The following is a 21,053-nucleotide window of genomic DNA, read 5'->3' as shown; positions in this document are numbered from 1 at the left end:
AGTAAAAAAATGTGTGCTTACCAAGGACTGAGAATGACAGACACACAAGTGCGCACGGACAGTGTAGGCTCCACCGAACAGTGGGACACACTTTAAGTTTAAATCCAGTTTTCTTTAAAGGAAAGAAACAGAGTCCATTTGGGAACTTCGGGTGAGTTGGTAAATTGCCACTCCGAGCACACTCAAAACGTTTTAACCCTGTTTCACAAGCGCTGCAGTGGCGTCCATATTGTAAACAGCTCGTCTCGTATCAGATTGAATTTATGAACTCACCCTTGTATTGCTCGATCGTAGTTGACAAAGGAATTTGTATGAAATACAGAACTGTCTCGTTGATGATTCCACTGGGTGGATTAATTTCCCTCATTCCTCCTCTTTGTGGACCGGTCTGTTCACTGAGGACGCCAAGTCTCCCGTCACCACTAACCAGCTGACACTTCACACAGTGAAATTGGTCATACTTATCTACTACTAACACGGAGCCTGACTTATTCTAATTACTTCTTTGGATAAAGTCTCTTATTTTTATTCTTAAATAGGCTATTTGGTTGACCCATCTCCTGACAATGTTACAATATGTAATGTATGGTTTGCCTACAAAAATTATTAGCATGCAGAGTGAGAAGCGAATTACAGTAGTGCCCACATTAAACAAAGTTCATCAAGATAAATTAATTATAATTTGGGGTATAGGACCCCAATAAAACTATTTCACTTCTGAGAAGTGTATTACGATCTGTAGTTTTTCTGAAAATGGAGGAGTGCAAGACTCTGTTGTCCTCTTTACTGATCAATAGGTCAAGAAAGGAGATCTATTTTCTACTGTATTCCAGGGTCATTCTTATATTTGGATTGATGGAGTCCCACATATTTGTGAAACTCAGACAGTTGAGACTCCTTGCCTTTCTCTCTCTGATGGCATATTATGGTAATTTTATGATTTATTACAATAAATGTTGTACATCACCTTTAATCCTATGGTCTAATTTCAAAAGTGAATATAACAAAGCAGGAATGTACCTACATCACAGGCCTACAGAGGAATTTAACAAACCCTTTGCTTTAGGTATTTTCATTATTTAGATTTTCATGAAAAAATTACAACTAAAGCTTTTATCCATCAGAGGGTAGCATATGGTCATGACGACAGAAAGCTGTGGTGTAGTCTAGGCTCTTTGTTTCTATTGGGGTCTGTTTTTGTGGTAGACTACTCGGCTTCAGTTGCGCGCCTGGTGCTGCCCGGTAGACTACAGTCTGGCTGCCAGGCCTAAATCCAGTTATGAAACAGGAACTTTACTAATTTGTTTTGTAATAAGGCTACACAAGTGTTACGGCCACTTTGACCTCTCGGCTGTTCTCTACTTATTTTGTCTGCCTCTCCTCTCGTAGGCCTGATCCCGCGTGTCCCGGGATAGGGGGTGTGCCAGCGTACGGGGCGTGTCCCACCTTGCCGGATAAATTTGGCCTGGCCTTCCAGAGAAGTGGCGGGAGCTTTGCGTTGTGTTTTGTTCTGTTGTTGTTAAAGTTATTTTGTATTAGATATGTTTTCACATAATTAAACCCTTGACGTGTATTGTCGCACTGTCTCCTGCCCCATTTCTTTGTTACCTTTGAGCCGGGTAACAAATGGGGGCTCTGTCCAAACGTCCGCCTATTCCGCCAAACGTAGATATCCGTGTTACTTGCACCTTTGTTCTTGATGCATGAGGCCGCGGCAGTCTGTTCAGCTTTAATTTCTACTAGGCCTTAGATTACATTTTTTGTCCTGGGCGCTTCATGTGAAGCGATGCGCTATTTAATTCATTGTTCAAATTAGTACAACTTCTCAGCCACTAGTGCACAGAACCATCAAGGAAAGTGCATAACTGATGGTTTAGAAATATAAATATATATTTTGAAACACATACAGCCTACCTTCTCAAAAGTATTTCAACCCTAAACAAAGTCTAATGTTGTTGTAGCCAAGAATAGTTCCAAACTGTTATATAATGACAGAGTTGTTAACAACTCCAAAGGCTATAGGCTACTGAAAATGAAAATATTTGAAGTTGTGTAAATCGAGCGTGCACATGACATCGGCATTACAGTTTTTCACAGCAATACTTTAGTACATCCTTGCAACTGGTTTTGTACAAATGTCTGCTGTTTTTTACAATTTCACATGCTAATGTTGGTCAAAATGCACTATAGGCCCTATTGGTTCCATGCTGAACAGTCCTTCTCCATAAAACAAACTGGCCTGATTTCATTGCTTGAGTCATTACTGTAAATGTGTTGAACTAGTCATAACTAGTTGTCATAGTCTGTCTAGAATATATACATGTTACCTGATAAAAAGGAACGTCACGATGCATAGAAAGATGTACAGCTCTGACCAAGGTGTTTTACTATATATTGGTCACATGGCGTCAAGACTTGTCATTTTGATTGCACTGACAGCTTCATTAGTATAAATAGTATTTGCCTTTGAGGCATAAACAAAGCATTTTGATCAAGATAGGCCTACGCGCTTTTGCAGGTAATCCACTATGCGGTGCAGTTTGCTGTAAATGGTTTGAGAAATGCACTAACTGTTGAGCAAACGTTGATAATGATTCAAGAAATGCACCAAAGCGACTGAGAAAAACAGTAACTCAGGCTTACTTAGACTAACTGGGCAAAACAATGTAACACATGCTAAATGATGAACTTGATGAGGTTATTATGTAGCCTATAATCACTAAAGCAGTAGCTCAATAGAAAATGTCATGCTTACCAAACGACTGATTAACATCCGAGCAATCCGAGGATCATCTGAGCAATACGACACTTTAAAAATCCGTTTAAATCCAATTTGCTTAAACAGCAGTACTGAGTGTTGTTGTCTTATCCACACCCAGAGTATTCAAAACTATCTATAGCCTAGCTTACGTTCTTAGATTAAAATAGTTCACTCCAAATTATTGTCTAGGTAGGTGGTCATAAAATAAATTAGTATCAACATAATAGCCTATTGTCTCCCATAAGTCCCAACGTGTTTGAAATAAAATTATCTGAAATGCAATGGCTTTGAATTCAATGGCTTTCAATTCAATGTATGCCTAGTATTTAATCTGTGTAGCACACTGTTGATTTGACATTCATGAACAATCGTCGACACATGAAGCAGTTTTAATTATAGGCTACAGAATAATTATCCTTTGGCTTGCATCAGATATAATATAGCCCACTGGCAAAGCTGTCACTGAACAGCCTACCAAATGTGCATGACCCTTTATCAGCAGTAGACATAGGCCCTATGTCTTTCATCAAAGATTATAACTAAAAATGCCATTATCAAGGTGATAAACAATATAGCCCTAATACTTCGTATGGGAAGCGAACCTGCGAACACGCAAGCCTGTATTTCTTTTCCTATGCCGTCTCGCTGCACGTTACACCACCACCGAACGTAAGTGACGCAGAGTAGCACGATTCCTAGAACCACACGCATGTGAAGTTAAAACATTTTTAATCGTATAATCTTCATACATTCTTTGGAGCTAGTGAATGTGTAAATCCATGCTTGGTGCACTGTCGGACAAAACATTTCTATAGGCCTACTTCTATTTTTGAAAGGTTAAGCTCTACCACATGGACATTTGGAAGTTGTGTAAATCGAGCGTGCATGCATGGCTACTTGATATAACTGGACTAAACAATGTAGCCTAGGCCAGTGTTTTTCAACCACTGTGCCGGGGCACACTAGTGTGCCGTGAGAGATCATCAGGTGTGCCGCAGAAAATTACCCAAATGTCACTCACTGGTCCAGAAAAGCAACTGTTGCATCAAATACCATACCAACATGCCCTCATTGATTGTATGATTGCACTATTTGTGGTATGCAGGCATTGTACAATGGGGGCCCCATATCCAGTATTCACCAAATCATCACATATCCAGTTCATAACAACAATTAAATTAGATATAGTCACCTGCAAATGAATCAGAGGGTGCTTGTTTTATTGAGCAGGTCTTGCATAGAAGCCATAATAAGGCCATATCTATGTATTATTTGAAATTTTAGGCTATGGTATGTTTATTTTTTCTTCACACAGGATGTTAGTGTGCCGTGGGACATTTTAAGTGTCAAAAGTGTGCCGTGGCACAAAAAATGTTGAAAAACACTGGCCTAACACACTCTAAATGGTTAATTTATGATTATTAAGTAGCCTATGTTATTATTAAGGTTATTATGTAGCCTAATCACTAAAAATGTTCAGTAAAAAAATGTGTGCTTACCAAGGACTGAGAATGACAGACACACAAGTGCGCACGGACAGTGTAGGCTCCACCGAACAGTGGGACACACTTTCAGTTTAAATCCAGTTTTCTTTAAAGGAAAGGAACAGAGTCCATTTGGGAACTTCGGGTGAGTTGGTAAATTGCCACTCCGAGCACACTCAAAATAGTCCATGAGCCACAGGGGGTCGTCACTACCATTTGGGGGGGCAAATTCTCACTATATTTTTCTGAAAGCTACATATCTCTGGAGTATAAAATGGTATGATAGCAAGTTGGATCTTGTAGCTTTGTGGCTGTACAGGCCTTCAAAGTTGACCTCTGATTTGAAAAAAAAGGAAATTCCGCCTATTGGCTTTTTTTGTTAAAACACTCATAAGAGCCCAGATAATAATCCAAATCTTATTATTACTGATGCATATGTGGTGTTTGATGTTGGCATACATATTTTAACTCATTATGTGATTTTGCTCTTCATTTTGGTTGATAAAATTCAAGATTTATGTGCAAAAAAAAGCTAATTTGAGTTTTCAGAGCAACATGTTATGGCAATACCTGAATGCAGACCTTATTGATCATTACTATTCTACCTTCCTTACTTTCAATTGCGAGTTGAAATTAATGTTAAATGATGACATACATAGGTCTGCAGTACAAATGTTTTTTAAATTGTAGCTGAAACGAGTACTAAGGATCTTTAATCTATTCATTGAATTCATCGTCAGAACAGGAGCACAGAGGATGCCATCTCTATGGCACTTCACTCTGCCCTGTCCCACCTTGACAATAGCAACACCTATATGACAATGCTGTTCATTGACTTCAGCTCAGCTTTCAACACCATCATCCCCTCCAAACTGATCACCAAACTCAGTGAACTGGGCATCAATACCTCCCTCTGTAACTGGATTCTGGACTACTTGTATTGCATTCATTGTGTCTACACTTGAGATAAATAAGTTTGTTTTTTCTTTTATCACATACACATATATTGGTATGTTTTTTCTTTACCTTGACATGTTTCGACATATACTTCCATCTTCATCAGAAGGTCACACGGTGGAGTAGTGTGACTTGTTTTTATCAGCTGATGTAGTTACGGAGGTGTGATCCACCTGTCACCTCCTGCTGTCAGTCAGCCGCCCCCCAGGACGGCACTCAAGGTATGGGAGAGCATATATGCTCCCTCATCTCTGTTCATCGTCTTTGGGCTCCGCATTCTCATTTCAATCGCCTCCTTTATCCAGCGGTGGTATCGGTTGTTCTCCTGCTTAATGACTGGCATGCAGGAGGTGTGGTCCACCTGTCAAAAAACTGACAGGTGGATCACACCTCCGTAACAACATCAGCTGATAAACACGCGTCACACTACTCCACCGTGTGACCTTTTGATGAAGACGGAAGTATACGTCGAAACATGTCAAGGTAAAGAAAAAACATCTACCAATATATGTGTATGTGATAAAAGAAAAACCAAACTTATGGATTCTGGACTTCCTAACCAACAGACCTCAGTCTCACCTGAGACCTCACCTCCTCAACCATCGAACACCAGTGTACCACAGGGATGTGTGCTGAGCCCTCTCCTCTACTCCCTCTTCACCTACGACTGCACACCTGTACATGGCTCTAACCGGTTCCGGTTCCGGCGCCGTCAAGTGTGGCAGCCTTCTCAGCAGCTCCATGTCTTAGTGTTTGTTTCTACGTCTTTTTGTTTACTTTTTACTTCGTAACTTTTTGGATTACACACTTTTTACACACTTTGAGGAGTGTTTTTATTCTATCCCATGGATACGGTCATATTACAACGCTCCAGCGACAGCAAGCTTGTGTACACAAGGAACCAGCTGATCGCACTACGACGGAATGCCGGTGTTGTGTGCCTTCTGGTTTCTCCACCTACTGGTTTCCTTGCGCGTGCATGCGCTGCAGCAGTTGTCAGACATTTACAAACAAGTTGTTTTTAGGCGGTTTGAAGTCGCTTTTCATATACGCCATGAGCGCTCGACTACATTACAGCCACTCGGACAAAAGACGTAAAAAAATATATGTTTTGAAAACTAGCATTAAACTGGATTCGATACCGCAAAAGCAATACATACACGACTCTCTCCAGCCTGATTCCCTACTCCTTGAGCCAACTAATACCTGGCTGTTACGCGATACAATTAACTATTGTAGGCTACCATCAATTAATAACGTAGGCAACACCCAGGTAACATGTTGTCCAGGCTATCTGAAACAAGTGGTTGCCCTTCATCTAAAACAACTGGTTACCTTAGGCTGCTACGGCCGTCAGTGCACTGTGCACAGTATGCTACTCTTTGTGGTTGATCAAATAAAAATAAAATATGTATTTGGTGATGACGTTATTGTAGGTCTAGTAGTAGTAGTAGTAGTCTAGTAGACCTAAATTCTTAGAAATTAAATGGTAGCCTACGACAGAAGAAACGATCTACATTTTAGTGCACCAGACCGCGATGTCTTCAAGGGTTGAATGAAGGGAGTTTGCAAAAATTAGCGTATTTTTCAAGTCAATAAACATTCTTACGAATGTCTTTGTCAGGGAACTTTTGACTTTTCAAAACCATAGGCCTGATAGTCGCTCCGACAAGGAGTTATAAGATAAAGGCAATACCATTTGTGTCACCTAATGCAAGACAAAATGTTGCTTGTGTGGTTAATTAATAGGTGATTGATGACGTTTTTCAGCGAATTGGAGTGGCTCAAAGAGATAATGCGCTGAATAGGTTGGTCTGGTTCATAGGTGTGCGTATTTATTGCAGGTTCGAATCCATTTTAATGCTATAAAGGGCAAAATTATAGCCTTTATTTTACATGTATTTTGTACGAGTGATTGTAGTGTAATGATCATGGGATAGATATGAAATGCGACTTCAAATCCGCCGAAAACAACTTGTTTGCGAATGTTTGACAACTCCTGCAGCTGTGGTGAGCAACGCGAGCACGCGCAAGGAAACCAGTAGGTGGGAAAAACCAGAAGGCACACAACACCGGCTGTGTTCGCGATAACATTCCAGAGGAACTGTGGTGCTTTCGGGGTTGCAGAGCGGGAGTTAAAGTGAAGACGAGGCGTCGGGAGAACAAGTGGAGATACAAGCCCTCAGTTCCATCGATTGTGATGGGAAACGTGAACTCACTGGCTAATAAGACTGACGAACTGGATGCCCTGGTAAGATATCAGAAGTTGTACAGGGAATGTAGTTTGTTATGCTTTACGGAGACGTGGCTAACAAGCCATATCCCCACTTCTAACGTTGAGCTGCCTGGCTTTAGTGTAGCTCGTTTGGACAGAGACTGTAAACTTTCTGGCAAAAAGAAGGGAGGCGGTCTGGTGCTGTACATTAACAATAGATGGTGCAATCCCGGACATGTAACAGTAAAGGAGACTGTATGCTGTAAGGATGTGGAGTTATTAGCGGTTAGTCTCCGTCCGTACTACATGCCGAGGGAGTTCTCGCACGCAATTGCTGTCTGTGTTTACGTTCCACCTCAAGCTCTTCCGGATACAGCGTGTGACGTCATCCACTCCACAATCGCAAGGCTTCAAACCCAACACACTGACGCCTTTTTTGTGATCTCTGGCGACTTCAATCACATAACACTGGATTCCACACTCACGAATTTTTACCAGTATGTTGACTGCCCTACAAGGAAAAACAGGACAATAGACCTCTTGTATGCAAACGTGAGGGATGCATACAGTGCAAACCCCCTTCCCCCACTGGGGAAGTCAGACCACAACCTCATTCATCTCCAGCCAATGTACAAGCCCAAAGTACAGAGGCTACCAGCTCCCACACGCACCTTCAGGAAGTGGACACCCGAAGTGGATGAGACTCTGAGAGACTGCTTCGAGTGTACTGACTGGAGTGTGTTGCAGAATGGAGAGGACTTGGAGGAGGTCACACAGTGCACAACTGATTACCTGAACTTCTGCATGGACATTGTTGTTCCCACCAGAACTGTACGCTGCTTTCCCAACAACAAGCCTTGGATAACCAGCAATGTCAAGACCCTTCTTAACAGGAAAAAGAGGGCGTTCAGAGAGGGGGACATGGCAGAGCTGAGGCGCGTGCAAGGGGAACTCAAATTCAGGCTGAAGGAAGCTAAGGAGGACTACAGAAGGAAGGTGGAACAGAAGCTGCAGGAAAATAACCTGAAGGAGACATGGGACTGCATGAAGGTTATCACTAAATTTTCCTTGAATTTCCCCTGGGGATCAATAAAGTATCTATCTATCTATCTATCTATCTAACACCATTGTCAAGTTTGCAGATGACACTACGGTGATTGGGCTCATCAGCAATAACGATGAGACGGCCTACAGGGAGAGGTCCAGCACCTAACATCGTGGTGCACTGATAACAACCTGGCTCTCAACACCAAGAAGACCAAAGAGCTCATTGTGGACTTCAGGAAGTCTAAAGCTAGCACACACACCCATTTTCATCAACAGGACTGAGGTGGAGCATGTCACCAGCTTCAAGTTTCTGGGTGTCCACATCTCTAAGGACCTCTCTTGGACCCTCAACACCTCTACCCTGATCAAAAAGGCTCACCAGCGTCTCTTCTTTCTGAGGTCCATCTGTCTCCTCAGATCCTGGTGAACGTCTACCGCTGCAACATCGAGAGCATCCTCACCAACTGTGTCACACAACTGGCAACTGGCAATCCTCACCAACTGTATCACACAATATGGCAACTGCTCTGCCCACGACCGGAAAGCACTGCAGAGGGTGGTGAAAACTGCCCAACACATCACCGGGTCCTCACTCCCCTCCATCGAGGCCATCCAGGGCAAGCGATGCTTGCGTAAGGCGCATCATCAAAGACCCAACCACAGACTGTTCACCCCACTCCCCTCCGGGAGGTTACAGGTCTCTCCGCATCTGAACCAGCAGGTTCAGAGGAAGCTTCTTTCCTGCGGCTGTCACCCTACAGAACTCTAGCTCTGCATCCCGGTGACATCCAACAAACTAAGCCCCCATCACCCCCTGCCCTGCCCCCGCCTGATGCCTCCTTGCCTGTGCCTGTTGAGGTGTCCACGACCATGGCAACCTTGACAGGGACAACAAGGAGGCGGACATCCCCTAGCCCCCCCCACAACTGCACTACCCTATCCCACCCATCTATACCATCTATCTATTTATTTACAAATGTTCATACTGTAATTACACTTATACTGTACATAGCCATATTCTACTGCTTTTCATCCTGCACATACACTTATTATTAATACTATTGTAATGTTACTGTTTCTGCACTACAATGGTACTGTTACAACACTGCACATAGTTGTACATACTGTACCTATCTGTCTATATGGTTCATACTAAATATCCATATTTATTCAGTTTTTCTGTAATATATTCTGTTAATACACTGCATATATCTATATTGCTCTTACTACTACTATAATGGTACCGCCACTACATTGCACATACCTGTACATGTTGTTCATACATTGTTCATATTACAGTACATAGCCATATTTATTCTGCTCTTATAAGGTAACTGCTAATACACTGCATATATTTATATTTAATTTATGCTACTCTAAACCACCTTCTGCAAAACAACTGTATACTACTGTCTACACTGCACTATATTTCTTGTCCTGTCTATGCACCACCTGCCTATACTGTGTATATCACATTGTACTTTTCTGCTTTTTTGCACTTCTGGTTAGACACAAACTGCATTTCGTTGTCTCTGTACTTGTTCTCTGCACAATGACAATAAAGTTAAATCTAATCTAATTTAATCAAAAAAAATATCTGCCTCTGCTTTGCCTCTTTACGGATCATGCTATGAATAGCAGCAACAATGTCTGCATAAACTGAGACATTGTTATTGACCTTCTGGACCAGAGACATTCCATCAATGATTGTTGCTGTATTATATTCATCTGGAAGATTATCTGATAGTGATGCAAGTTTCTGCAAATGCTTTGCAAGTGCTGCTTTAGAGGTTTTCCTTCCAAGTGTCGCCAATGACCATGGTTAAGGTCCAAAGGGTGACAAAAGACTTCTCTCATGTCCAGTCTTTAACATGATGGTCTTGCCATGTGCCTGTGTTTTCTTTTTTGACTCATGCTCGTAAATGTATTTAATTTTTGCTTTGTCAATGTATCATGGAATTTGTGCTTAGGTGTATCTGACTCCAGCCTCTATATCATGATCTTTGCCTGTAGTATGAGCCTGAATCAGATCATCCCTAACCTAGTGTTGCTTTGCCTGCTGTAGATATGCAAATGAACTCATGTTCCTCTGAAAATGGATTGATCCAATTTCAGTTTCTGTCTCATCAGATCTAACTGTGTGGAATTTTTAAAACTGTTTTAAATGTATGTACTTGTAGATCAAGTCTTGGAAAATAGTTATTATTTCTTTTCAATGGAAATTATTTTAACATCAGATGAAAGACAATTTTAAGTATGATAATAATAATAATTGTACATAATGATAACAATGTGTAAAGTATGAATATTTTCACGAACCAGTTCATCTACATCTCATTCCCACATTCTTACTAGTCAAAAGTACAACTGAAATGTATAATGTAGATCATTTTAGCAGCTGTGATGCAATTACCATAATTTCGCAACTATTAGCTGCAGCTTATACAATGATTATACAATGATATATACAACATTTCTTCAGCTATGAGGTTAATACACGGGGGCAGTTAATATGGTATATGGTTTTGTTTCTTTTAACTTGCATAAAACACTGTCCTGTGGCTTATACACAATACGGCTAATACACAGGAAATTACTGTATGTATTTCATGTGCCCTGGACATTATAAAATTATGATATTTATGTTAAGCTGGGTACATGTGGTGATGTGAACAATTTTCATATGGTATTCCTTGAATGTAAGGTAATATGTGATTGGTAATCATGATGTTTTGATCTTGGAATATCTCTTATGGGTAGTTTCAATAAAATACTAATTTACTGAATTTTGGGGTGTTTCCGAATAGTACATTTACAAATAGTACATTTACAAATAGTAAATAGCATAGCAATGCAGACCTATGTAATCATTTGTATTTCAAGTCTCTGCTGGGAGGTAGGAAGGTAGAAATACATTGATTAATGAGGTAGTGGGCATTTCAATTAGTGCTGCAACACGTTGTGTCTCTGAAAACGTAGATTTGCACATTATTACACATAAATCTTGAATTTTATCAACCAAAATGAAGGCAAAATCACATAATGATTCAAAATATGTATGCCAACATCAAACACCACATATGCATCAGTAATAATAAGGTTTGGATTATTTTCTGGGCTCTTATGAGTGGTTTAACAAAAAAAAGCCAATAGGCGGAATTTCCTTTTTTCAAATCAGAGGTCAACTTTGAAGGCCTGTACAGCCACAAAGCTACAAGATCCAACTTGCTATCATACCATTTTATACTCCAGAGATATGTAGCTTTCAGAAAAATATAGTGAGAATTTGCCCCCCCAAGTGGTAGTGACACGCCCCTTTTTGGGCCTGTGGCTCATGGACTAAAACGTTTTAACTCTGTTTCACAAGCGCTGTAGTGGCGTCCATATTGTAAACAGCTCGTCTCGTATCAGATTGAATTTATGAACTCACCCTTGTATTGCTCGATCGTAGTTGACAAAGGAATTTGTATGAAATACAGAACTGTCTCGTTGATGATTCCACTGGGTGGATTCATTTCCCTCATTCCTCCTCTTTGTGGACCGGTCTGTTCACGGAGGACGCCAAGTCTCCCGTCACCACTAACCAGCTGACACTTCACACAGTGAAATTGGTCATACTTATCTACTACTAGTAAAAGAGGTCACCTAGTATGTTATTGTGTTTGTAGCAGGTTACGTTCAAAGGGGGAAAGTTAGGCATACCATCCCTGACACAAAGGTATTTATTTGTGAGGGAAGTCAATAGGAGTTCCAAAATAATTCCCAACACAAGAATAGTTTCCCAGCATGTCCCTTTGGGGGCTCCGTACACACACAGTAAATGTTGTTAATTACGTACCACTGTGGGGGTTGGTATTTTAAAAATCCTGCATGCTGGATACCCAATACCCAAAATTATAATTAATTTATCTTGATGAATTCTGTTTTATCTCCCCTTTCGATACTGTGAATAAATGTGGGCACTAGCCTACAACACGAGGCACTAGCTACAATAATTGTGGCATTGATGGACAGTTTAACACGGAGCCTGACTTATTCTAATTACTTCTTTGGATAAAGTCTATCTTATTTTTATTGTTAAATAGGCTATTTGGTTGACCCATCTCCTGACAATGTTACAATATGTAATGTATGGTTTGCCTACAAAAATTATTAGCATGCAGAGTGAGAAGCGAATTACAGTAGTGCCCACATTAAACAAAGTTCATCAAGATAAATTAATTATAATTTGGGGTATAGGACCCCAATAAAACTATTTCACTTCTGAGAAGTGTATTACGATCTGTAGTTTTTCTGAAAATGGAGGAGTGCAAGACTCTGTTGTCCTCTTTACTGATCAATAGGTCAAGAAAGGAGATCTATTTTCTACTGTATTCCAGGGTCATTCTTATATTTCCGCTGCGCGTCGGGGTTCTGTTCTCCCTGTCGGGACTTATTTTCTGATAATTACCGGCCGACAATACATTATCCCTTACATATATTGTAACGTCGGCGCACAAGACATTGTTAGCGTTCTCCCACGCAGGGCATGCTGGGATACGGGAGCGAACATTTGGGTTTATGTCTGTATTTCTCCTAAGTTATAAGTGTAATGTTAGCGTCTTTATTGTAACATGTTTCCCTTTTAGTTCTCCCTCGTGCGTGATCCTTTTTGTGTGGGGGGCTGCATCCTCCCCTGTATGTGTGTACTTGACCTGCTCCGTGTGTGTTGTATTCTGTGTCTGTATCTCTGCTCTCGTTCTCAGCTAATACACTTTTTGATTGGATAACTGACTGTGTCGCTATCAAATCGTTACAATATAACCTATTTATTCACTGCTGCAGAAATAATAGACTGTCACTGTATATTCAGGTATTTCTAACCACTGAGTCGCCTATGTATTTTGATGAATTGTTTTGTGGTATCACCATAGTCATGATATTAATATGTCATATCTTTGATTAGAGGGGAAACTCCAGACCACATGTAGTTGCTGAATCACGTGACAGTCATGTGACTGCATATTTCCTTATTCTTTCCCCTTTATCAGATGCTGCGCATGTGATAATCAGGTGACAGATCGAGAGAAGCCTTCCATGGCATTTAAAACTCTAAACTCACTGTCAGATGGACACTGTTGACCTTAGGCCGTGTAGGTGCGGGGAGGGGTCGCGGTTCAGAGCTTGTTTGGTTGGGGCTGGACAGAGGAGATGGCGAGGAGGAGGTCTGATGCGACACCTTGGACTGTCCCGTCTGGCAGATGGATAAGTAGCATTTGTAGCATCACTGTCAGATGGCATCTCCCACAGGTGATTTCACCTGTAAGACCCATTCACTTTGCAGCTGTGTATTTTTATTTTTTTATATTTATGTATAATTATCATTCTGCGGTACAGAGAGTGTCAACAAAGTCCCCAACATGCAGTCTAAAAATACAACCTCTACAATACAGTTCCATAAATACAACCTCTACAATACAGTCTGGTCTACCCAGCAAGTATCTATGAAGTTAGTTGGGTTAACGGTTTGAGATAGACAATGTGAAGAACACACAGATTTCTCACCTTAGCACTAAATGGGTGGGCCTACCCAAATGTATCGCGTAATTGATTAATAATAATAATTAATAATAATTAATTGATTAATAATAATAATTGCTGGTTTCTGGGGCACACCGGATAGTTTCAAACGTTTGTGTGGGATTGAATGACCATGACCTTTGTGCGATGTTGAGCAACACAATTATCCTCAAGACTGGATTCAGGGGGAACTGTAGTGCAGGCTAATAGGCTAAAACGCTCCAAAACATAAAAAGAGTGGATGTCAAAAGCTGTCCTGTTCCTGAGCCATGTTGAAAATATCCTCCTCTAATGAATGATTTCACTGGTCAGCCCCAACACAGCTGGTGAACACAGAGTCCAACTCACTTCAGCACTGTTCTAGTCAAGTCAAGTCATTTATTTATAGCACATTTAAAAACAACAGGGGTTGAGCCAAAGTGTGAACAAAGAAAAAGTTAACTAGTCATAACAATAAGAGCATACATCTACACAAAGGCCATAGATCTACACAAACTAAGTGTGATTATTTGTGGCAAGACAGCATTAGTAGCAGCGACAAGAAAATAGATAGAAAAATAAAAATAAGTAAGAAAAATAAAACAAGACCAAAAAACATCATTCTGTACTAAAAGCAAGTGAGAAAAAATATGTTTTGAGACTGGATTTGAAGGAATGTTCTAGACTCTCTGGAGTCATTATATGTGGTCATGGGTCACACAAGCCCAGAACTGAGCACTTGTTTCCTTCTTACCACTGAAGAAAGGCGTTGCTTTTACTTAGAACATCAGCCTTCTTGCTTTTACTTAGAACATCAGCCTTCTTGCTTTTACTTAGAACATCAGCCTTCTTGCTTTTACTTAGAACATCAGCCTTCTTGCTTTTACTTAGAACATCAGCCTTCTTGCTTTTACTTAGAACATCAGCCTTCTTGCTTTTACTTAGAACATCAGCCTTCTTGCTTTTACTTAGAACATCAGCCTTCTTGCTTTTACTTAGAACATCAGCCTTCTTGCTTTTACTTAGAACATCAGCCTTCTTGCTTTTACTTAGAACATCAGCCTTCTTGCTTTTACTTAGAACATCAGCCTTCTTGCTTTTACTTAGAACATCAGCCTTCTTGCTTTTACTTAGAACATCAGCCTTCTTGCTTTTACTTAGAACATCAGCCTTCTTGCTTTTACTTAGAACATCAGCCTTCTTGCTTTTACTTAGAACATCAGCCTTCTTGCTTCTTATTCCTATAGGACAAGACACCATCACACATTCACACACTTTACTCCAGACAGGCTATTTTTCTGTGGTAGTACCGTCATCCCCCTACTTGAAATCATGTGTTTCTGAGACAGCACCCAAAGGCCCACAAGCCTGACAGACAGTGTAGCAATACTAAACTTCTCTCTGCTGGGACTATGGGAGTTTCATCACTAAACCCTTTTCAAACTGTCTGACATTCAGCTGTTCTCTTCTGCTTGCCACATTTCCTTCCTTCCCCACATTTCTGGCCAAGTCACTCTTACTCTGTTCATCACAAGTCTCACTCTGATAAACAACTTCTGACTTTAGACTGACTAGAGTCAATATGCACAGGAGTGTTCAATGCAGAATACACTATCATCACGTTTTCATGCAGCCAATAAACGGTTTCAAATCAGTTTATTGGGAATAAACCGAATATGCATGTGTCTTGTACACGCCTTATTTTGATTAAAATATACTGAAAAAGGCCATATTCGGTTTACTAATAAAGGAAGAGTGTGCACATCAATTTGCACATAATTAGGATAAAATGAACCAATTGTCTCTCACACACTTTCCTTATCATGGCGAAACAACCAAAGAGGAAACAACGCGCACACTTTTGTAATAATTTTGGAATAACCAGAATATGCGCAAAACGTGATATCTACTTGCTTGTAAACAGGTTAAACAAAATATTGACATAAACGTAATTTGGCCAATAAACTGATTCAAAACCGTAGTGATTATTATATCCATAGCCATCACACAAGTTGTTTATGTACAATAGGATCCCGTCACAAATTTCTGTCACTTACACTAGATTTATCTGTGTGGTGTCATCTCCTGGTGAAATGAAAACATGTTGCTATCCCTTTTCCTTTAGGATTAAACAGCAGTACTGAGTGTTGTTGTCTTATCCACACCCAGAGTAGGGAATGTCCTGCAGCCTTTTGTTCGAGTGTACTGAGCTGGGCGTGTTTCCTGACCTCTAAATACAAAGCACTCTCTGATTCTTAACAGTGCTTGCCTCATGTGACCAGTAAGACAACCCTGAAGAACTCTTCAACACTTGTCTGCACTTGTGCACTTTCAACATTCTCTCAATCCCTGCAGGTTGTCTTGACAAAAACTCTGATCTGAAATCTGATTCAGGCCAATGAAAGGAAGAAAAAAGGGACAAAACACACAGTAGATAGATTAGACCTTAACCCTGCTAAAGTGTTGTGAAAGCAACATGTAGGACATAGTTCAGGGAGGAGTTGACATTTCTACAGTTTACAAAATGTGGCTACAGTTGGCTAATCTCTCTGTCCATATGGATGTGGTGTATTAGCACCATCCGATGGTGAAATAGTTACAGTATTTACAACACCAGTGCTGCCCTCCCTTGTAATTATAGAAGTGGTCATATAGCCTGCTGGTCAGTTGCAGCATGGAGCATACTGTAGTTAGCAATTGCTCACAATGCTGAAGTATGTGCTGAGACAAATATATTTGTCCAGTGTTGAAAAAAATAGAGGGACCATTGGTCATCACTACAGATACCATAAGAGGTGTATTTAATCAATAAATCAAGAATGTGTGTGTGTGCCCTCGGATGCATGAACCAGTGCTTGTGGTGTTTGATTGGCTGCCACCAGACTGTAGGTACAGGGGGAAGGAGAGCAGTGTGGGTTGCAGCCCTCAGACTGCTGCCGCTATTTTGGTCTGTCTGAATGATTCACACCTTTGAATCAGCGCCATGTTTTTCCATCTCAACGTCATGTTTTCCACCTGCATACCAAAACTGCTCTTGCACCGTTATGGGAGGCCAAAGGATATAGATCTCATACATACAGTAGGAAGAACACAGCAGAAACAAGCCTATAAATGGATGGAAACAGGAAGTAGATTTATATCTCACTCGTGGGCTGATGAAACATGTTTTTCGAAAAAAGGTAGCCTAGGTAGGAGTAGACTTGCTAAAAGTAGGACGTCAAGTAAAAGACACACTTCTAACCTCTCTGACATACTGTGCCAAACAAAACTTTTGTGTCTGTGTTGCTTGGCAGAAGAATGATGCTTATATGCCTAACAGCCCTTATCTGTTCTATAATCACTGTACACCATGGGCTCCTGATACTTCACCTAACCTTTACAAATGTATGATAAACAACATCAGCAGTCAGAAAACAGTGTACGTATATGGGGTAGAATTGTATCTGAAAGATTTGTACATACTCAAAAAGATGCACAAATAGACATGTATTTGTAAATACAAATACAAATATCCAAATACATATTTGGAAATGTGCATACCATGATTTACGAATATTCATTGATTCACAAGGGCATTTTGCTATCCACAAATATATGTGACTATTTGTAAATACATTGTTTTGTAATTTTAAAAAATATATTATACTTTTGGATGTGTTTGCATAGAATGCCATTTGTAAATCTGCATTTCTGTGTGTGAAGTGTTGATTCTGCATTTGCGGATCACCCGGTATCTAGCATTATGCATGTGGATCAAGTGCTATTTGATTGTGGATTGAATCTGTGTGGAAAGATGTGTATGACTGAGGAGGTGTGTATGTAAATGTATGAGTATGAGCATGCGTGTGGTTTAAGATCCTATGGAGTGGAGGAGTGTTAGTAGGATTTGTATTCTGATTGTGGTATGAAATTACACAGCACAGTCTGTTTATCACAATAGACAATACAAGTCTCACTCTGATAAACAACTTCTGACTTTACAGAGTCAAAATGCACAGGAGTGTTCAATGCAGAATACACTATATTTCATCCATCTCTGAATACAAGGCACTCTCTGGTTCTCTGAACAGTGTGGAGGACTCTTGTCCTTCATGTGGCCAGCAAGACCACCCACAAGACAACAGAACTACAAACTATTCTGCACTTGCACACTATTCACAGTCTCTCCCAATTCGGGTGAGCCGGTTGTCTTGACTGCAACAAAAGGTATTATCTGTAGCTGGCCAATGAAAGGAAGATTTTTAAAGGGTCAAAAACATGCAAACACTGGAGTGGATTGGCCAGAGAAGTCACATGACCTCAACCCTGGTGAAGTGTTGTGTTGTGAAAGCACCACAAGTGCTGCACCATGCAACATGTGGGAGATGCTTCAGGGAGGGGTGACGGTTCTACACATTACCACCAAATTGACACAATATGAAATGTCAGCAAGGCTGCAAAGGCCCAGTCACCGTGCCAACAATAACTGTAATGCTAACTGTTGCTGTGGCGATAAGAGCATCTGTCCACTCTGCCAACCACATAGTAACTGTTACCGGTCACTGATAAGGCCATTAAGAACACTGAGCACAAGCACAGTAGTTCTGCTGATGGTTTAATGGGTTCTGATTGGCTGTCGCTGTTTCTATTATTCATGCAATTGCTTTTTAAAGGGGCCAATTATGATGTTTGTGTCTTAATCATTATATTGTGTGATGTGGACGTTGCTGTTTTTTGCAGCTATTTCAAACTGAAGTACAAGTAGTTTGAAGGTGTGTTTTGTAATGTGATGCTCTTGATCTATGAGCTGTGCTGCTGTAGTCAAATGAGATGACCCAAGTATGGTGCAGTGTGGAACTTCAACCACCTCAGGGTTTTTTGGAATTGACCTCCCTGCTGTGTCCTTGTGTGACTGGCAGTCATGCGTGCGATGGTGGTCACTGACTGGTTCGACTACCCTTCACCATGCCTTAATTATGCTGCTATAGCATAGTGCTGTCATGGACTTTTTCATGTGTCACCCCGTACAACCGTGGCCCACTGGTTAGCACTTTGGACTTGTAACCGGAGGGTTGCTGGTTCGAGCCCCGACCAGTGGGCCGTGGCTGAAGTGCCCTTGAGCAAGGCACCTAACCCCTCACTGCTCCCCGAGCACCGCCGTTGTAGCAGGCAGCTCACTGCGCCGGGATTAGTGTGTGCTTCACCTCACTGTGTGTTCACTGTGTGCTGTTTGTGTTTCACTAATTCACCGATTGGGTTAGATGCAGAGACCAAATTTCCCTCACGGGATCAAAAAAGTATATACTTGTATACTTCACTCTCTCTCTCAACTCTCCCTTTCTTGCCTATTCTCACTATGGTAGGCCTATAACATAGTACCATTGATATACTTATTGATATGAACCATTTTGGTTTATAGTAACTCACTCTACATCCTGATCCGAGGTGCTGCTGTTTTGCGGGTTTGAGTCCAGGTGTGTGCAGGTCAACACAACGCAGGTGTCCTGTCCCCAACGCTCTTCGCACTGTACACCCACAACTACACGTCTAGAAACGGTTATCAGCCTTATCTGAGAAAGTCGCCAGGCTTCATATCGCTAGGGTGTAGAATGGTTGATCCGCTAATCTGATGTATTCAAAACAACATGAAGCTGAGAACACTAAACATTGACAGCTAAGGCTTTTAGAGCCTCCGGGCACTGCACCTTCATTATGTTTAACAGTCAACTATCATACTCAACTACGCTCAACAGTCAACTATTATAGGCCTACTCAACTATATTCAGCTTAGCTATACTCAACATGGAGATCTTTAGTTTTCTGGGATCTAATCTCCCAAAACCTGAACCAGAGGACTTCAAGCCATGGCCTTTGTGGGGGCAGCCATGGCATACTGGTAACCGGAGGGCACCTAACCCCTCACTGCTCCATCATGTACATCTCACTAGAAAACATACCGGGATTATCGATCATCACAAACTATACAGCAGCTGACAGCAAATCTCGGTTATTTGAACTTGTATAAATATTTATCTTTATAGACCTATTCAAATTAGAGGGTGACAATTTTTCGGGACTCCCGGACCCGCGGGTCACGGTATTCCCGCGGGTTTCCCGCAGCACGAGAGTAAATTTCACTGTTGGTAACGTGATTGGGACGGGACAGGAAATAATAAACGGGAGCTGGCGGGAAGCCAGAGATTATTAACTTAAAAAAATTACGCTGCAATGCAGTGAGTGCGCCCAAAGACGTGAGGAATTTCGTTTTAGAAAAGAGAACCCACAAAACGTTTGTTGTTGATTGGTAGCCTATCAGAGCAAGACAAGCAGCTGCCCTGTTCACAATCAATCAGCTTCAGCGACTAGGCCCTAAGGCAAAATGGATGCAAAGAAACAATTACAGGCGAAAGTGTCAGCAAAGGAGCTCTATTCAATTGCACGAGTTGTCCGGGAAAGCGATTCTCGTTGAGTTTAATGTGTCATGCAATGTTGGGGCATGGCACCTCGACGATCGCATTCCTCAATATATTTATCGCATAACCCTGGCGGAACACAAAAAATTGTTTTGTTTAGGCCTACTCATAGCAACAACGTTGCTATGCTTCGCTGGTTTAACGTGATGAGAACGGTGCAAACTTAACTGATGGGATGAGATCTAACTATGAAATGATTTAAGCATAGCCTACAGCAAAGTCCTGTAAAATATGTAATTTTAATGTAGCCCAAAATGATCGGCTATTAAAGAAAAGTTAGACAAGGCTTTCTGCCCTACCAAAATGTATGGTCACCGCACACTACTGTAGCCTAACAGTATAACTTTAGACATCAACTAGGGAGCGGGACGGGATTCGGGAGTCTTTCTCTCGGGATTTTGCGGGACAGAATTTTTTTGGGGGGGCTGTCACGTGATCGGGATATGACGGGAGTATTTGTGCGGGCTCGGGATGGGACGGGAGTGAAAATTGCTTCCCGTGTCACCCTCTAATTCAAATAAAGGCTTTATCTGATTTTGTTTTTTCAAAAGTAAAAGCAATCAGCAGACCAGGCACATACTGACATGTTCATTTACTGC

At 41.1% G+C, this 21,053-nt stretch overlaps 1 protein-coding gene and 1 long non-coding RNA gene across 4 annotated transcripts in view; both read right to left on the bottom strand.

The window, feature by feature from the left end:
- LOC143101390 (tumor necrosis factor receptor superfamily member 5-like) overlaps nucleotides 1-5,509 on the bottom strand; it is a 31,343-nt gene extending 25,834 nt beyond the window's left edge. For 2 of the 3 annotated variants that reach the window (XM_076264701.1, XM_076264699.1), the window contains exon 1: nucleotides 22-409. The gene's annotated coding sequence lies outside the window, so the exon portion shown is untranslated. Of the gene's footprint in view, nucleotides 1-21; nucleotides 410-5,271 lie in introns of those variants that run through there. The other variant, XM_076264700.1, reaches the window with a different exon arrangement.
- Nucleotides 5,510-14,387: 8,878 nt separating this feature from the next.
- LOC143101373 (uncharacterized) lies at nucleotides 14,388-16,457 on the bottom strand. Its single transcript, XR_012982290.1, has 2 exons — nucleotides 16,060-16,457; nucleotides 14,388-15,243 (listed from the first exon to the last, which is right to left on the bottom strand). It is a non-coding gene; the product is annotated as an uncharacterized LOC143101373 (long non-coding RNA).
- Between the last annotated feature and the right edge of the window lie 4,596 nt (nucleotides 16,458-21,053).

Source organism: Alosa pseudoharengus, unplaced genomic scaffold (assembly GCF_046254945.1).
Source record: "Alosa pseudoharengus isolate Yale_2024_CS ecotype anadromous, Long Island Sound unplaced genomic scaffold, YU_APseudo_1.1 YU_APseudo_1.1_scf_34, whole genome shotgun sequence".
Classification (NCBI taxonomy): Eukaryota; Metazoa; Chordata; class Actinopteri; order Clupeiformes; family Clupeidae; genus Alosa; species Alosa pseudoharengus.
This window is presented reverse-complemented; position numbering and strand designations above follow the sequence as displayed.